Source organism: Cebidichthys violaceus, unplaced genomic scaffold (genome assembly GCF_023349555.1).
Source record: "Cebidichthys violaceus isolate CVI_PGR_0920_01 unplaced genomic scaffold, fCebVio1.0.p SCAF_8, whole genome shotgun sequence".
NCBI classification, from domain to species: domain Eukaryota; kingdom Metazoa; phylum Chordata; class Actinopteri; order Perciformes; family Stichaeidae; genus Cebidichthys; species Cebidichthys violaceus.
Genome location: NW_027176964.1, coordinates 90,674 through 107,588, shown reverse-complemented (window position 1 = coordinate 107,588; position 16,915 = coordinate 90,674). Strand labels below are relative to the sequence as shown.

Sequence of the window (16,915 nt, the reverse complement as noted above, 5' to 3'; positions counted from 1 at the left end):
AGCAAATATGTCCTTCGCCTGAAATTTGCACCGCCGAGGTAGCTCTTTTATTACAATGCTGAAAAGTAAGGCTCTAAAAATAGGCGTCGTGTTGGGGTGGACTGAAAGCTCCCACTCGCAGTACAATATCATGTTCAAAAGAAAGCTGCATGGGGCTGAACTTTAGAAACCTGAGGAAAATGTTACCATAAACCTGCGTCCAGCTGGGCAGATCATTTTTCTCCCAGTACATCGATTGCTGTGAAATTACAACAGAAGCTTCACATGATATTTCGAGGTAAAAATGATAGAGCTCAGATAACATATTGCACGTCACACACGCAGAAAGGCCGTCTGTGCAGAGACACCTCTGCCGAAAAACGAGGACACAGCTGGGAGTGCAGCTCAGGTAGACGTCGCACATTTCATGAGCCATTAGTGTGCTGTGTTGCTTTGGCTTATCACGGGCGTAATGGTTTCTAATGATAGCCTTAATGTGCTGACTGAATAAATCAGAACATTATGAAATACATTTATCTCTTCATGTTTTTTTTCGGGTCCTCTTTTTTGTAAGACAGAAAAATATGGTGCCTGCAGCTGGCACATCCGAAGCAGTCAACAAATCATGACGGAATAATTGGGAATCTGCCGTCCTCAAGCGCGCCGTTGTCCAGTTTGTCGGCGGGATTAGATCATATTTGTTCGCAAATGGCAATTTAATGCTAATGTTTTGCAGCTTACTGTAAAATCCGAATGGGCTTTCGGCTTTGAAGTGTAATTTTATCGACAAAGCCGAATCATTTCCAGTCAACTCAGTTATAGTTTCATGATTTTTGGGGTGCCAAGTCGGTTACGATTCTGGTTTCCGTTCACGACCGTAATATCAGGATTCAATTTGCCTCTTTTTCATTGTAACCAACAAAGGAGGAAGGGTGTGCCTTCATATGAAGGCAGAGGCAATGCAACTACATTCCTATTTGCATCATGGATGATTTCTTCAGCTAAAGACAAGCGTCTGTGGAAACTGTGGAAATGTGTTACATATAAATACATCTATGGTATTCTTCTATTTAATAAGAAACACAATGACCACAATTACTGACCCTTAATCTGAAAAACGTGTGCCTGCAGGACGAGATATTGGCCTTGTTGCCCTCTGTTGTTATCTCCTATTATAATAATACCTTTACAATATTCCAACGGGACATTATGCAGTTTAGAGAAATGTTTGTTCTCTGATCCACCGAGCCTTTGATTAAAGAATAAATATCAGAACACAGATGTGTTGTTGACGGGGAGAGTTTATTGCTCAAGCAAAGAGTTTGATATCATTCACACTAGAACCAATGGTGACGTGGTCCATTAGGAACAATACAAATAGGGATATTAGACCGATACTGGCTCAAATGGCTGGATATCAATGACAATGAGGCCGATCTATTTAATTCAGTATTCAATATATTATATATTTAATTCTGACCGTGGCTAAGTGGAGAGCAGGGCCGCCTTTCAATCAGAGGGTCGGCGGTTCGATCCCCGGCTCCTGCTCTACTAGTCTCATGTCAATGTGTCCTTGAGCAGGACACTTAACCCCAAAACTGCTCCCGTAGCTGTGTCCACGGTAGATAGATACTGAATTGTAAGTTGCTTTGGATAAAAGCGTCTGCTAAATGACTGTAATGTAATTCCTTAAGTTTTGACCAATTTGTTGCTGAATTATAAAGGTTTACACTTGAATTGTAATTAAGTCGATTTTTTATGATTTGTATCAAGTTGCTGGTGTACAATAAGAATAAAACCAATAACGCAATACATTTATATTTATTTGTTAGATTTTGTATCACAAAGTTAAGAAAGCAACATTTAGGTCAAGCCTGATTACACACAGGACAATGACCCCAGTCTCTTCCACACAGTGAGGCATACAGGTCACTACTTCAACACTGGTATCGGATCAGCTCTCCGCGTCGGGCCGACGCCTAAAGCCCAGGAATTGGTTTCGGTATTGGGAACGAAAGAGTCGTATCGGTGCATCCCTCAATACAAACACGCATTGGTAAGTCATAAACACTGACGTTCAAAAGTTAGAAAAAAACTGCATATTTTTTTACCCCAAATATGTCTAGTACATTTGAAATACTTTGGCCCCAAAAGAGGAATTATTAAATGATTTAAACATCAGTGTTGCGAGACAACTTGGAATACTGTTTTTACCCCAAATACCTTTTGATTCTGAATTGTTTTCCTGTCCAGTCGATGCTCTGCGATCCAGTGTCAGTCGCGCTAACCTTCTATTTCTATTGTGAAGCTTCAAGAATAGCTTTGCTGGAGCAACACACCTGTTAATTCCAGCTATAGGCATTGTTGTGCTCTTGACACTGAAACAGGAACCTGTTCCTATTTAAACCTGCACAGATGCTAAGCCTCTAGCTTTGTTTTCCTAATGACTTCTTCTGTTCTTATTTAAAGATGCAATATACAGGATTCAGAGCATTGATGTATGAGCAAACAGCTATGTGTTATGTAAAGATGTAGTCGAGTAACGTCACCCTGAGCGGAGAATGAAGCAGCTCCGTTATTGTTCTTATCTGAGCGTCTCCTTGCTTTTTTGACAGCACGCTTGCCAGAGTGCGCCGTTAGCGCCGTTAGCGCCGTTAGCCGTGAGCCGCCGGCTCAGCCGTCGCCATGTTGATGAGCCGTTGAGAGGCAATGAAAAAATCCTCCCAAATCCTTTGCACCTTCAACTGTTGCTCAGCTGGAGCTTTGTCTCTTTCTGATCTTTAAATTGTAAATCTGTCTGAACCACTGCACCGCGTTTTTTGTTCTCCTTGTGCAAAACATGAATTCTTGGAAAAACCTTCATACAAAATAACATCTGTTTGTAAAGAGGACTTCCAACGACCTTAGAGCATGAAAGAGCATTCACAAATATAGAGCAGTCCTCTAAACCTTCTCGCTGTCCCCATGCAGGTTTTCATGGCAGGTGATTGAAAACCTTTTGAGCGGCAGTGTATATGCAGTGTATAATAGTGAAAATGATATTCATAAATCCTCAATGCACTTTGAATTTGATGCAGAAATACAAATTGTTGAGCATTTCTATTAAAAGCTGTTTGTGTGCATAAAGCTCAAGTGGTCTAGTTTGTATGAATATGACTTTATGTTGTGCCAGCTGAAGGTTGAGAGTTAAACCTTGAACATTTGTATTGTCCTTGTCCTTCACAAAGTATATTCATGCATTCTTATGCACACTGTACATCTTGCATACTTGCTTGCTGGCTGTGCTGTGCATAAGACAGCTGGATTCTTTCTTACACGCTATTTATTGATTCTTTCCACTCTGCACACGTCACACGTCACATTCCTGACAAACGTGTATGTTGGTTATTGTTCATATTGTATCCTATAAATAAGTTACAATCCCTCTTACTCATGGGTTGATTGTTTATGTTCTACATCATAGGCCTGTAACAAAAGAGTATTTTCACTTTGAATTAATCTGCCAATATTTCCGAGCTGTCATTTGATCAATAGAATCACAGAAAAATAATGAAACGGTGTTTTTTTTTTGTTTTTTTTTAATCTGATCAAAGCTACAAAACCCAAAGAAAGAAAAAGAAACAAAGAAAAGCAGAACATCCCGTGAAAAGTGAGGAGCTGGAACAACAGAATGTTTGACTTAAAGGATTAATCAAAATCAGATTCATTTGACTTCTCAGTCAGCCGCCTTGTTCTTCCAGCTCTACTGTATATTGACTCATCTTTATATATCTGTCTCCACTTCCCTGCAGTTTGCTTCATCTGATCTGATGCTGAGCTCTTATAGAATCGCTACAAGAGGAGTTTCAAGTGCAGAAAGCAGGATTAACCTCCCTGATAACATGACCCTGTTCCAGAGCTCTTCTTGTTAAACAACAGCGCCGAATAAAAAGTGATTTTCTTATCACCTTGGTGCTTTCTACTTTACCTTTATACGCCCACCCCCATAAAACAAGCCGCTCAGCCTCGTTAGTTAGTGTTTTTAGCATAAAATACTAATTATCAGTAAGACGTTTCTTTTGGTAATGAATGGCCTTGCACTTTTTTTGCACTCCTGATTAAACATTGGGGCATCCTGGTGTGAAAACATTGGTTTTGTTTAAGCTTGTGTGGGAAAAAGACAGCACAACGTGTTTACGCTTTACACACACGCGCTAAATCTGAGCACACGAGATAAGGCTTTTTTTTAATGTTAGCCCTAATGCGGGCTGTCATCATTAGCATTAGGGATCCGGTCCACGCCCCGGCCGGGACTCCGCTCCGCGTTTTGCGCGCCGCCCTCCACAGCCAGCTGCTGCAGAGCAGGGGACCGGTGCGCCGTTTCTCCTCGCCTTGTTTGCCTCCAGTCCGGCTGTAGCTCCGACTGTCTGCGCGGCGTGCGGAGGAGGCGCAGAGGGAACGAACCGGGGCGAAGAGCGCACCGACAGCCAGACAGAAGAAGTCATATAGTATCGCTCCTCGGGGTGTGTCTGTGGGGGAAAAAAAAAAACAGGCCCCAGCCGGAGAGAGACAGACTTGACGAGCTCGTGGAGTTTTTGCATTTGTGTAGCGAGACGCGGAGCGCATCTCGTCTCCTTGAAGTGATCCTTTTTTATGCAGTCTCTGCGTAGCGCTCCCGTCGGAAGGAGCCAGGGTGCACGCACAAGAGGAAGGAGGAGGAGGAGGAGGGGGGTGTAGTGGCGGCGGTGAGGTAGCGATCATTACTTTTGAACAGAGCCCTCGTCATGGAGCTATTCGTCCGGTCCCGGACGTTTTGGCTTGAAGAGGAACAGATACCTGCCACAGGAAACCCCGCCGTCTGTCCGCTGTGAGGAAAGTGGAGCACGCAGCCGAGCCCCAGCCGTCTTTGTGAGACCCGCTGCTCATAGTTTCTGGGGGCCTCTTGTGAGAAAAAGGAAAAAAATCTGGAGAGGAGGGGGGGGCTCCTGGTGTTGATCTGAAATTCACACCCCATGCCGGGATCCATATTTTGGCACGGCGCACCACAGTAAGTAGCCTTTAAAAAGCGGATGTTTGGAGTGTTTCAGGGGAGATGCCGGGTTATGCCTCAGCCGAATCGATACCATTTATTTACGCTCCCAGGATATCGCAAGGCAAAATGTCAGAAAACGGGCCCACGAGCTCCTCCAGCAGTTTAAAACTGTTGTGATGAGATCAATACGTAGTCCATAGTACGTGATGTTATTCTGTAGTGTGCGGAGCCTCCGCACTTTTGATTCATATGAAGTTGCTTGGCTATTAGCGTCAGCCCAATGTGGATTTCAGTGTGTGTGTGTGTGTGTGTGTGTGTGTGTGTGTGTGTGTGTGTGTGTGTCTATCTCTATAATTTGAATTAATAGCCCACTGAAGGATGCATATTTAGTAATTAATGGAATTGTGTGAAAATGCTTCTATTCAAGGTGTTTTCAGGTTTAATAAATGGGATTATTCTGTCTGTAAGATGACACTCTTACTGGATATGAGTCAAAAGCCAATCAGGAGTTGATTTAATAGATGCTCAGCTGTGATATTCAGCGTGATAACATGGTGAAAAAAAAGAAGAGCTCACACAAACATCTCCACCCAGTTCCAGGACACCGGGAGCTAAGTAGTTGGATGTCAGCTACTGTCTCCATTTACTTCTCCATTTTGCGGCTATAAAATAAGATCATTTCACAGGGCATGTATAATTCACAGACCTGAGCCAGCCATGTGTGATGATGGGACACACACACACACACCTACACACACACACATTTATACACACACACACAGAGTTTTTACAGGCAAAGGCAACCATATCTCATTCTCACGTGAAGCTTTTAGAGATAGGGCCGCATAGACTTCAGCAAGAAACCTCAGGAGAGCGAGACTGTGGCGGACTGAAACATCAAGGTTAAATAACATCTACACATAATCCATACTGTCAATGCCAAATCAGGATAGTGGTGCAACCTTACATAACGGACAAGTTCAGAAACTGAGAGCTTCCCTGCTGCTCTGCATATACTTATATAACAGCTGTCATGCAGGGAAGTATATATATGATGACTCTTTCCAAATCCAGTTGTTTTTTCGTCCATGAAAGCGAACCATAAAGCATTCGGGGACTCGCTTTTTTGATCTTTTGAGAGCTGCAACGTTATATAAGACGTATGCACAGCGTGAGGAATCGACTCGCCACCAGACAAATCCGAGCATTATTTTGTGACCCTGGCGGAGAAGTTTCTCCGTCATGCCAGCCATTTTTTTTTGGGGGGGGGGGGGGGGGGGGGGGGGGAGGGACGAGATAAAGAAAGCGTCTCCCAGGCTGGGATGATGTTGAATGTGGCTGCTTGATGCTGACGTTCCCGCCAGTGATTCCTGGCAAGGAAAAGGTCATTTCAACCCCCCCCCCCCCCCCCCCCCCCCCCCCCCCCCCCCCTCCCACCACCGATGGGCCGCTTTACTGGTGAATGTAGATGTTGCCTCCTCTGCGTTTCAGCTCAGACTAATAAAACTAAGTATTTCTTGAAACAAATGCTGGGACAGGGGGTTGTAGGAATTCAAGAAGGGGGGGGGGGGAGCAAATGTTCTCCCTTCCTCCTCCTCCTCCTCCCCTCTACCTCCACTCCATCCCTCACCCGCCCCAGACGTGCTGGTTTGGTCCATTTGTCTGTGTTGTCTTGGGAGGAAGTGCCATCTCATCTCACATTGCGCAAATGGTTTCAATGCATGCGAGTGTGAATTCTAGCGGCTTTTTGTAACTGCCAATTTCCATATCAAAGTGTCTGCATTTCAATGGGGAGAACTTGAGCTACCAGCCCCCTTCCTCTGAGCAGTTTTGTTCTGATAGAGAGCTGCTGCTGCTGCTGCTGCTGCTGGTGTTGCTGCTGGTGGTGCTGGTGGTGGTGGTGGTGGAGGAGGCTTCTGACAGGCTTGCTGGACACTGCTGTTGGTTGGTTGTGTGTGTGTGTGTGTGTGTGTGTGTGTGTGTGTGAAGCAAGTGTTTGTGTTGGAAGCAGATTTAGTGTGGATTGGGAGAATTCGTTGACCATAATCTAACACCAGAAGCCATGTATTTAGCGGAAACGTTGGACGGCGTTCAGACGTGGTTATGTTAAAAATATTTTTTTTTTCTTCTTCCTGTTATAACATTGTCCCCCAGTATTCCTCCACATAGAGCACACAACACCAACAAAGACAGATCTGTATTTTAATTTCAAGGATAAGGAGAACAAACCGCATCCAAGGCGCTCAAAATAAATAATTATAAACAACTTGACAAAAATCTGTTTGCATATTTCGACTGGTATTTTTCCCCCAAAAAGGAATTTGTTTTCAGGTGTGGAATAAATGGCTTAATTCCACATTCAGTGAGTGTGGATGTTAAGATGCAGAGCATTCAAGACTCTGAGTACCTAGAGGTGTCTGATTGTTTTTCTGTCGCAGAGATAATATTTATTTCCCATTCTGTGCAGCTGTTGTTTGTCAGACAAAGAATGCGGCAAGACTCTGTTTATTTCTGATGGATTCCTTCTCTGTCTTATGATACATTGCCTAATGTTCCTCTGCAATTTTTAGGCAGATTCAGTAGAGGACTTTTTTTTTTTTTTTTTTAACCAACGAGACACAAAGAAGTGCCTTTTGTGCACGCCTTTGCTTCGGCAGTAGGTTCAGCATCGGTTAATAGTGAAAGAAAGTGCAGCGTGTGAGATGTTATTGCACAGAGACGGGGAATGTAAATGCCTCTGAGAGCGAGGTGGGGGTCGGTGGCCCCCCTTCGTGGTCATCCCGCTCCCGGGTAATAACATGAGCCAACTGCTGCCCAACCTGCAGCAGGAGAAGAAAGCTTCGCTCCTTCTTTTTGTTCGGACGAAATAACATCACACAACTCCAAGTAGAGCCAACAGTGGGAGCTTTACATCCAGAGAGCAAGGCAGGAAGGGGGGAAGAGGGGGGGGGGGGGACTTCACCTGCCATCTTCACTCACGGGGGGGCGGGTTTGACAGCTGTCTTGTTCGGTTCCTCTGACACGCTCGCTGTGAAAAGTTGGACAAACAAATGGACAGAGAGAGGGAGCGGTGAATCACCGTGGATGAGACAGTTCTGATTGTGTTCGGGGAGGAACTCTCTTTACATCAGCTTGTGATGTTCAGTGCATTTTCTGATGAATTGTGTAATTCTTTTTTTTTTCTTCTTCTTCTTCTTGTTGTCCTGACTTTACACCAGTCTTCTCCTGACGACTTTCTGACAAATCCCAGAGAATAGGACTCTTTTTTATTTATTTGTTGTTGAGTGGAAATGCTGCTGTGGTGTCTGCTTGTTGAAATTATTAAAAAGCTGCTGAAGTGCTCGCATTGTGCTCTGTGTGGAGGCTGCTATCGCTGGAGGAATTGGCATCGGGGCTCCTCCTCAGATGGATTTCTTCCTGGGTGAGTGTTTGCTGCAAAATGGTCTTAGAGTTTAGAAAGTAGTCTCTGATTCTGAGGGGCTGACACCAAACCTGACATTTACTGGTGATGCTGTGAAGAGGAGCGCCCACCCCTCCAAAAAAAAAAAAAAAAAAGATGTCTTTGAAACGACATCTAAGCGGTTCATTTGGCCTGTTACGCCAGAGAAAGAAGAAAAACACACACAGCAGAGGAGCGAGAGGGAAAATGGAAGGAAAAAAAAACAGCAAAGGGCAATTTGTTTATTTAACTAAGTGCTTTGGGGTAAATTTCTCATTTAACTGCATAAAACCCCCATCGTAGCCATTTTGCGGCTCGCCTCAAAAATAAGGAGACAGATGACTGGAACGAATGATTATGCGTTCGGGTAGTTAACCCGATGGATGGATTTATGGTCTTGCTCCTTTTCACCAGAGAAAATACATCTGAGGGAGATAAAAAAAAAAAGAAAAAGAAAGAAAGTCTACCACCTCCTGTGTTTAAAATGACAGTTAACTTTCCCCCACTGGTTCAAAATGGATGTTTAATGATCAACAGAGGCTGGGAGCTTAGGTCTAGCAGTCACGCTGGCTCTCATCGCAGAGCCTCTGCTCAGAAAGAAGCTGCTGCCCCCTCTGTGTTGTTAAAGGACGCCCGTGCTCTAAAGAGAGGCTGATTCTTGAGTGATGGATCATCACAGGTCTCTTTGGGATGCGCGTTAACTCTTTGGTGTGCGCCGATCCCTCTCGGCTGGGAGCCGTTGGCGGCGTGTGATGGATGTGTCCCGGGTCTTTAGGCTCCATATATCAGAAGATTAGCACTGACCTGCGACTTGTCTGGGCCGCCCTCGGAGCGTCTTCTCCGACACTGGCCGGCATTAGCATACGAGGACACTGCTCTGTCTCCGGGGGATACCGAGATAGTGTGCTTTATTCGGTCCCGTCGTAGCGCGGGTCACAGGAAGTGTGCAGATTAGAGGCTGAAGGCCTTTGTGTTGGTATTAGGTGCATCTGACAGGTCATCTGTCTTCAACTGAGGGAATGCGCCTCTCTTCCTCAAATTCCTAAATAGTATCATATAATTATCCTAGAGATTGAGGTTCAGGCCATGCTTCACTGCAGAGACATCTCTCCCCGTCCTCCTCCACTGTATTCACGAATCGCATAAAAATGCAAATCACTCCGCTGATGTGGTGTAACATTGTTATTTCTCATTTTGCATTGAAAAGAGAGAAATTGTAACAGGTATACACCCAAACTCATGTTTTTTATTTTCCAAATGAGTAATCGGCAGGGCCTGTGCATGCGGAGGGCAGCTCCAGTTCTTCTATTAAATGCTTTCACATCATCAGCAGAGGAACCCTGTTTATTACCGTGGGCTGAATTGAATCATTTCTACGTTTTAAAGCAGATTCTCTAAAAGGATGATAAAACCCTCTCACGTTTAGTGCTCTAATGCATCTAACCTAACTCTTAAAGTGTCACACCCGACCGCGGCGACGCATTTGTTTTTGTTGTCTTTAAGAGTACAGAGAACGCTTTTAATGCCATTTTTTTTTCTCCCAGAGCCGTTGTCATGTTGAAACGGAGGCGCGGGTTCACCTGCAGTTCCTCGTCCGCCGCGTCTAATGGCTATTTGATGCCCACTTGGTGTCACCTGGCGTCTTGTGATGAGAAGCCAATGTGTTTTCAAGGTGACGATATATTGTCAAAGCCCTCTCGACGTTCCCCGGGCCCTGATTGGCAGGCGTTGTCACAGAAGATGAGAGGCGGTGGGAGTCAGCACAGCAAAGAGAATCTATTACCCAGGATGGCAGGGCGTGCTTTCACAACGTGTCAGTGCAGTCAGCCATCTTGCTCTCTCTCTCTCTCTCTCTCTCTCTCTCTCTCTCTCTCTCTCTCTCTCTGTCTGTCTGTGGAACCGTCCCTCCTCGGCGCGGCCAGGGAGCAGCTTTCAGGTTTAATTTTGGTGGCTGCCATAAGTCATTTTATTGATGATACGTGGGATTCATACTATGATGAATTATCATGTAAACGCCCCCCCACCCCCCAACAAAACATTTAAGTGTTCATCAGCAGCGGTGGGTAATCTGCTCATGATTGCTGGCAGTCAACATTTAGAAGAAGCTAAATATTCCACGTAAATGGCATCCTGGGTAAATGAAAAAAAAAAAAAAAAAAAAAAAAGAGCCCTTTCTGGTATAGTTTTGCTGATTTCCTCCATTTCAAAAGCCTCTTTAAGAAAGAGAGAGAGAGAGAGAGAGAGAGAGAGAGAGAGAGAGAGAGAGAGACCCTTGTTGTTGATCAGCCAAGCAAATCAGATCTTGATATTTGAAGAGTTGAGTTGTGATTGCTAATCACTCCACTGCTGAGTTTTAATTAGGAGACTCATGAGCATCATGTTATTTCTCAGCAGAGCATAGTCAACCATCAGATGTACTTAAGAGAACAAACAATTAGTTTTCTTCCTGGCGAGGGCTACAGCAACAAGCACAGGTTGTTGTTGGGTTTTTTTTCTGCGCCGCGCATCAATGAGTATTCAGTTTTATTGTATGTACTTATGGAATTGATTTTGGAATATTGCAGCATAATCGTGCTCCATCTGAAGCTGTGTACTTACACTCTCTCAAACCATATCGCGACCCTATTAAGGGATAAGAAAAGACTTATTTTGAGCACAGCTGCCACTTCTTTCACCTCCAGTGAAAGGCTGAATCTAATCTTAAGACTACCTTCTCTGAGATGCTGCTATAGATTGGACTGAGCTTATTGTCAATGGGTAGGTTTCTGTCCTGTGCTCCTAAGACCTTTGTTAGGACATTTTAATTACAGCAGAGCTGGATGTAATTGATCTAGGCTTAGAGGGATTTCACTGTCAATGAGAGTGAGCCTGGGCGTTAATGCAGCCGAGCAAATGCTTCCACCTCTGTGCTGCTCTGACACACACACACCCACACACACACACACACACACACAGTGTCTTCTTGTTGACTCTCCCTTAATTCAGCGAGGCGTCTGTCTTTTATGTGTAATGGTTGAAATCAGCCTCGCGGGGCCGGCTGACACGCCGCCGTCCCTCCTGCCTCCACTTTAGCATATCTGTTGCCAACACTGTCGCCACCTGGAGCGTCCTCTTACGGAGCACTTTCTTCATGGTTCCGTGTTGTCACCAGAAATCTTTAAATTTTCATAAGGCTGTTAGATAATGCTTCCCGATGAGGGTGAATTATTGATGGTCTTGTTCGTACGAGCGGGACAGGGCAGGCTTTTAACTCTCCGAGCTGCTGGGTCTCTTATCCGGTAACTAAGGGACACCGCACAAACACCCGAAGGAATGATGTACTGGAGGAGGGAGAGAAGAAAACCTGGAGGCGGCGGCGGCGGCGGCGGCGTGGGTGGGTGGGTGGGGGGGGCTGAAAATAAAATAAAAGAAGCATGCATCCTTTACACTACTGTTGGGCTAAGCCTCACAGCACAAGGGAAGCTTGGCAGCAGAGAAAAGCGTTGCATCTACAGAAGCGTTTTCTCTGTGTATGGAGCATTGGGTATGGTATGGTGGCTGTGTGTTTGCTGCTCATGTTTGTTGGTTTATATCGGAGTACAAACGGCACTCTGGCCCTGCTTCTGCTTTCTTCTTTCTTCTTTTTTTTTGCAGACAAATGTTTAAAGTTTGGTACTTTTGTGAACACAGGATGCTCAGGCAGGAATGTGATGTGAAGCTGATTTTTTACAGTTTGAGTGGACAATTAAACTATGTAGCCACTAGAGATGAACTCATTAGTTGATTAGACGATTTTCTGCTTTTTCCCTGTTTTGTATCACTGTAAAAAAAATTTAAAAAAACAACATCTTTGAGGTTTGGACTGACGGTCGGACCAATCAGGCTATAAAAATATGTCACATTAGGCTCTGGGAAGTCTTTTTTTTCTCGGTTTTCTGACGTTTCATACGACTAAAGATTCATTGATTAATCGTAACAACTATCAACGGTTTAATCCATGATAAAAAATACCGCTAAGCTGCAGCAGTTAGCTGGCCGAGCGTTGCCGTGTGTTCACAGTTCAAGGGGTTTTCTTGAACCGCTTAACCAAAAGTGATTTCTTCCAGAATGTCAAAACGGATACGGTGTCCTTGTATTGTTACGTCGTCGGTCCAATGCGGCATAAACCTTATTTATGAGCATTTCTTGGAGGAAGAAGCCACACAGCCGAGAGTCTTATCTGTTCTTAAGCAGCGGAATGGAGCTTTGACCCTGAGTGACTAACGGTGAAACGTGCTGCACAGTGTCTTTGTGACTCCAGCACAGAGCTGCGTTTCAGTCAGATCCGTCCTTCACCGCTAAATGTTCGCCCGTACACCCTGACAGCTGTCCTGATTCTTGTAACACGCACTTTCATCATTGTTCCAATTCAGTTCCTCTGCACTCGTGTCGCCCTCCAGTTTGCATTACAATGGAGCGAGCAGAAAAAAAACTTTGGAAATGCTGGTAAAGCGCATAATTTGGCATGCTCTACTTCAGCGGTATTGTCCTTCTTAAGACACATTCTAGGCTCCATTTTAACGTTCAGATGCGGGGACGTTTTTTTTCCAGCCTAAAAGCGCTATATTTGGCCTCGTCCTGTCCTCTGACAATATCTCACAGATTTTGTGCATTAAAGACATGAAGTCTGGCCAAAGTCGCATTCCAAGATTGGACCCAAATTTCTGGACACTTATCTCGTTGTTTAGAGGCAATGTTGTGTAATTATGTCGTATTTTTGTCCATTCTGACTTCTTACAGCTCGGGTTGCGTCACAGTTCTCAGTAAAACGTTTTCAGCGTCTTCTTCTCTAACAGCAGGATGAAGATGAAGGAGAGACATTTGAAGGCCACTGGTCCATCTTTCAAAAAATGAAAATGAAGTGCTTTACAGCTGATCCAGGAGCAGAGAGTCTTAAATAATATCCACGAGACTGTTGGGGCAAAGAAAGGAAAGAGAACAGGAAACTAATTATGTAGAAAGAAACAAGAAAAACAAGTCCATCCAGTTCCCATTTCCCTCTGGAGAGGCTGCAGATTGATGCCCGTGTCTTGGTTTCCAAAAGGAACAGACAGAGTGGGTGGACAAATTAATAGAAACCAACACTGAGAAAAAGGACTTTGAATTGAAAACAGGCATGAAACCCGTCCAGGCCTACAGCGCGCGTGTGCATATTAAGTGCATGGCTCATTTCCAACTCAATACAGCCAAACTGTAGAGCTGGTGAAAAGATATTTGATACTTCAGTGAAATACTGTGTCTCTACAAAAGGATCTCTCTAGTTAGAGGAGTGATTAGGAATAATCTGCCTCTAATAAATGCTGTTGGAGAACAACAGGCCAGTGCAAACATGCCTTTATTCAAGGTTTTAAAGCTTTTTTTCATAATCTTTCAACAATCAACATAAAAATTAGAAGTTTGGAACAAGTTCTGTGTCAGGGCCAGTCGCTCCAGGATCTCTGTGAGTTTGATTATTACATCCCAGAATACATGAACCAGAACATGGAGCACAGCTACGAACGTAATGTTTTCCTGCTGTCTCTCAAACATTCATGAGATATTTTAATGTTCCCCATTCCCAAATCAGAGTACGCACACTGACATTAGCTGCCTCCTCAACTCGGTTCTTCATTGAAATGTAACATTTCAGTAGCTTCTGTGATGACTGGTATCAAGTTGAATTATCAGATATGTGTCCGCTTCAAAAGAGGCTAATCACCATTTTTTTTAAAACCGATATGACCCAACTACCAGCGATTCCAAACAGAGATTGCCTGAACTGCCAGTGATAAAAAAGAAATATGCTAAAAATAATTTAAGGTCACGCTGGGAACAGTGGCGCTCGGTGCTACAGACACAAAGTGTCCACGCACACACGTCAGAGACCTGCACCGGTCCAGTTTAACAAACCTGCACCCCACAAAGCTCAGGACCGGTACCCACAGACACAGTGGGGGGGGGGGGGCAGTTGGCACACTGCTAACAGCTAACAGAAGTACCAGTGCTGAGTACATCGCCGCCACTCCATTTTTTTTTTTGCCAAGATTATATGACATGTCTAATAACACGACTTGGAGTCAATTTCCTCCATACATAGCCATATATTTTTCAGTATGAATAAAGTTCAATTGTGTCTATACCGGCGGGGGGGGGGGGGGGGTGTATCTGATTGAGGGTTGTATTCACTCAATCACACAATACAGCAGCGGTCTACTGAGTGCACCTTTCTACTTATTATTTTTACACTGTGTTTTAAGGCCGATTTTCTGTTCTTGAATCACAAATCCAGCCGAGGAAAAGTCTCCGTCTCTGGGACGGCGATAGCCTGCGTTTAACTTAATCACTGCGATTCAGGCGACTGATAATATTAATTCAGGTGTTAGAATACTGCATACGCATGTCTGACTTCTTCAGAACACAGGCACTTAGTGGGAACGCCGGTAAACACGATACAACGTCCTCACCTGAATATCATTCAAAGCGAGTATTGATGAGGAAGGTGGCCTTTTAGAAAACACACACGTCTAAGGCCGAGACACACGCATGCATCGGGTCACCTGGTTTATCAGCAAAGAAATGAGAAACGGAACAGATGTCTGCTGTCGACTGTTGAGCACGGCGCTGGGGTCCATAATGGCGTCGGCAGCCGTCTCGTGGGACTGATTGGGACCGGCGATTACTCCACACGGCTGCGTAATGGCCGAGGTGTATGAGACTGTTTTACAGGACTACTGTAGCAGCACCGTGTTTTTACGGTGTGTCCATGAATGAAATGAAATCGCTGGTCTGCTTTACCCCCGTCCACCAGATCCAAACAGCATTTAACATGAAGGGAAATCCTGCAGAGCGGAGTGTGAAGTTAATTTCCACCTCCTCTGCCTCTCACATAAGCAGAGCCTTCACTCCTCCAAGAAGATGACCTACTTCAGGGCTTGTGGGTACTGTAGTCCCACCTACCTCTGGTTAGGATCTTAATATCTGATTCACTGACTTCCACATTCATCTTTAGGCTTCTGCTCCTTTAAGGCATGATTAACCCTTTTTATTTACTATCTTAATGTAGTTGGTTTGTATTGTGTGAAGGCAAAGTGGTGCAGCTATTTTCTCGTTTAATTTTTCCATTGTTTGGTCTGTTAAATGTTCCAAAATGGTAAAAAAAAAAATGACCATCACATTTTCACAGTCTTCAATTAGCTTGTTTTATTTGACAAACAGTCCAAAATGCCCAAATTTCCAGTTCAGTTTATAATGACGTGAAATAGCAACAACAGTTGATGATCAACGCTCTTTTGATTGACTAATTCACTCTGATTGATTCAGATCTAGATTATTTTATTGTTTTATTGTCATAAATGCTCTGAGTTGACAGTTTATTTGGTACGCTAAGCTAAAAAATACATTTTAATATAACTTTATATCCTTTGAATTCTAACTTTATAACAGTTGTAATGTTCTTTTTTTTGTTGAAAAATAAGCTAATTCAACTGTATGGTCACTTCAGAGGCTGTTGTGAGACTGTTGAATTGTGAACGTGTTTTTTGACATCAGAGAATTATTGCTATTAATATTGTGATTGTGAGTTCAGCGCTCTGTGCCCCTGTGTGTTTTCATAACTTCACACAACACACTTACTTACTTGATGTGACACATCTTCCCTCGATGATTTTAACACTCGGTGCTGCCACTGGGCTCCTGAGGGCACATTATGGCCGTGAATTAAGGCGAATTAATGCACGTCAGTCACTGAAGACCCTGAATGAATAGAGACCACACAGACCGACCACGGTTAGGATGCAGCCCATGTGCTGACCATGCATAGGTAATGCGAAGCAGACTGGATTCAGGACAGAGATGGGCTTTAAGTTGGACTTAAACAATGAATTGGTGAACAATGAACTGCAGAAGGTGATGACACCAGTGTAGGTGAAGCCAGCCAGGAGGTTTCCATCATCACTGCATTGAATTGTTTCCAGCTGATAGAAGACACAAAACTTTGAACAGCACCGAAATCAATAAGATGCACCGAGCGTGACGCGTTAATCGGGACGTGAGGAGGTCTAAAATTCCTGATTACCAGGTGAAGATTAAAAACAGAGTCCCACTATGCAACACGCGACGGCAACGTAACAGCTGTGTGGCTGAAGGAGCGAATGGAGACGCTCGTACTCGAACTGGTAGAGCTGAGTTAAATGCAGTCGGTGCTACATGAGTTTTATACAAAGATATCGTGAGTGTTGCATTTTGAGATGTTTGTGTTCAGTAAGAAATGAGTGAAACAAGCCAGCGAGGCTCTTTGATTAAAGGAAGTTGTATCTAAGAGGAGGAATGCACCTCAAGGCTGGAAAATATCCTGCAGACTCCGCTGCATATTTATTTATTTCCCGGGAGGTCGTGTAAAAAATATTTACTGTATGTTTCTATTCAGCCCACAGTCAGTATTCTTTAAAATAAATGCCGGGAATGAACTTGACTCTAATATGAGACATCTG

General features: G+C 44.1%; 1 protein-coding gene across 11 annotated transcripts in view; it reads left to right on the top strand.

Moving 5' to 3' along the window:
* The first annotated feature begins 4,333 nt into the window (after nucleotides 1–4,333).
* The window catches only part of LOC137866166 (adhesion G protein-coupled receptor L2-like), an 85,843-nt gene continuing 73,261 nt past the window's right edge, over nucleotides 4,334–16,915 (top strand). For all 11 annotated transcript variants that reach the window (XM_068701877.1, XM_068701875.1, XM_068701876.1 and 8 more), the window contains exon 1: nucleotides 4,334–5,005. The gene's annotated coding sequence lies outside the window, so the exon portion shown is untranslated. The remainder of the gene's footprint in view (nucleotides 5,006–16,915) is intronic.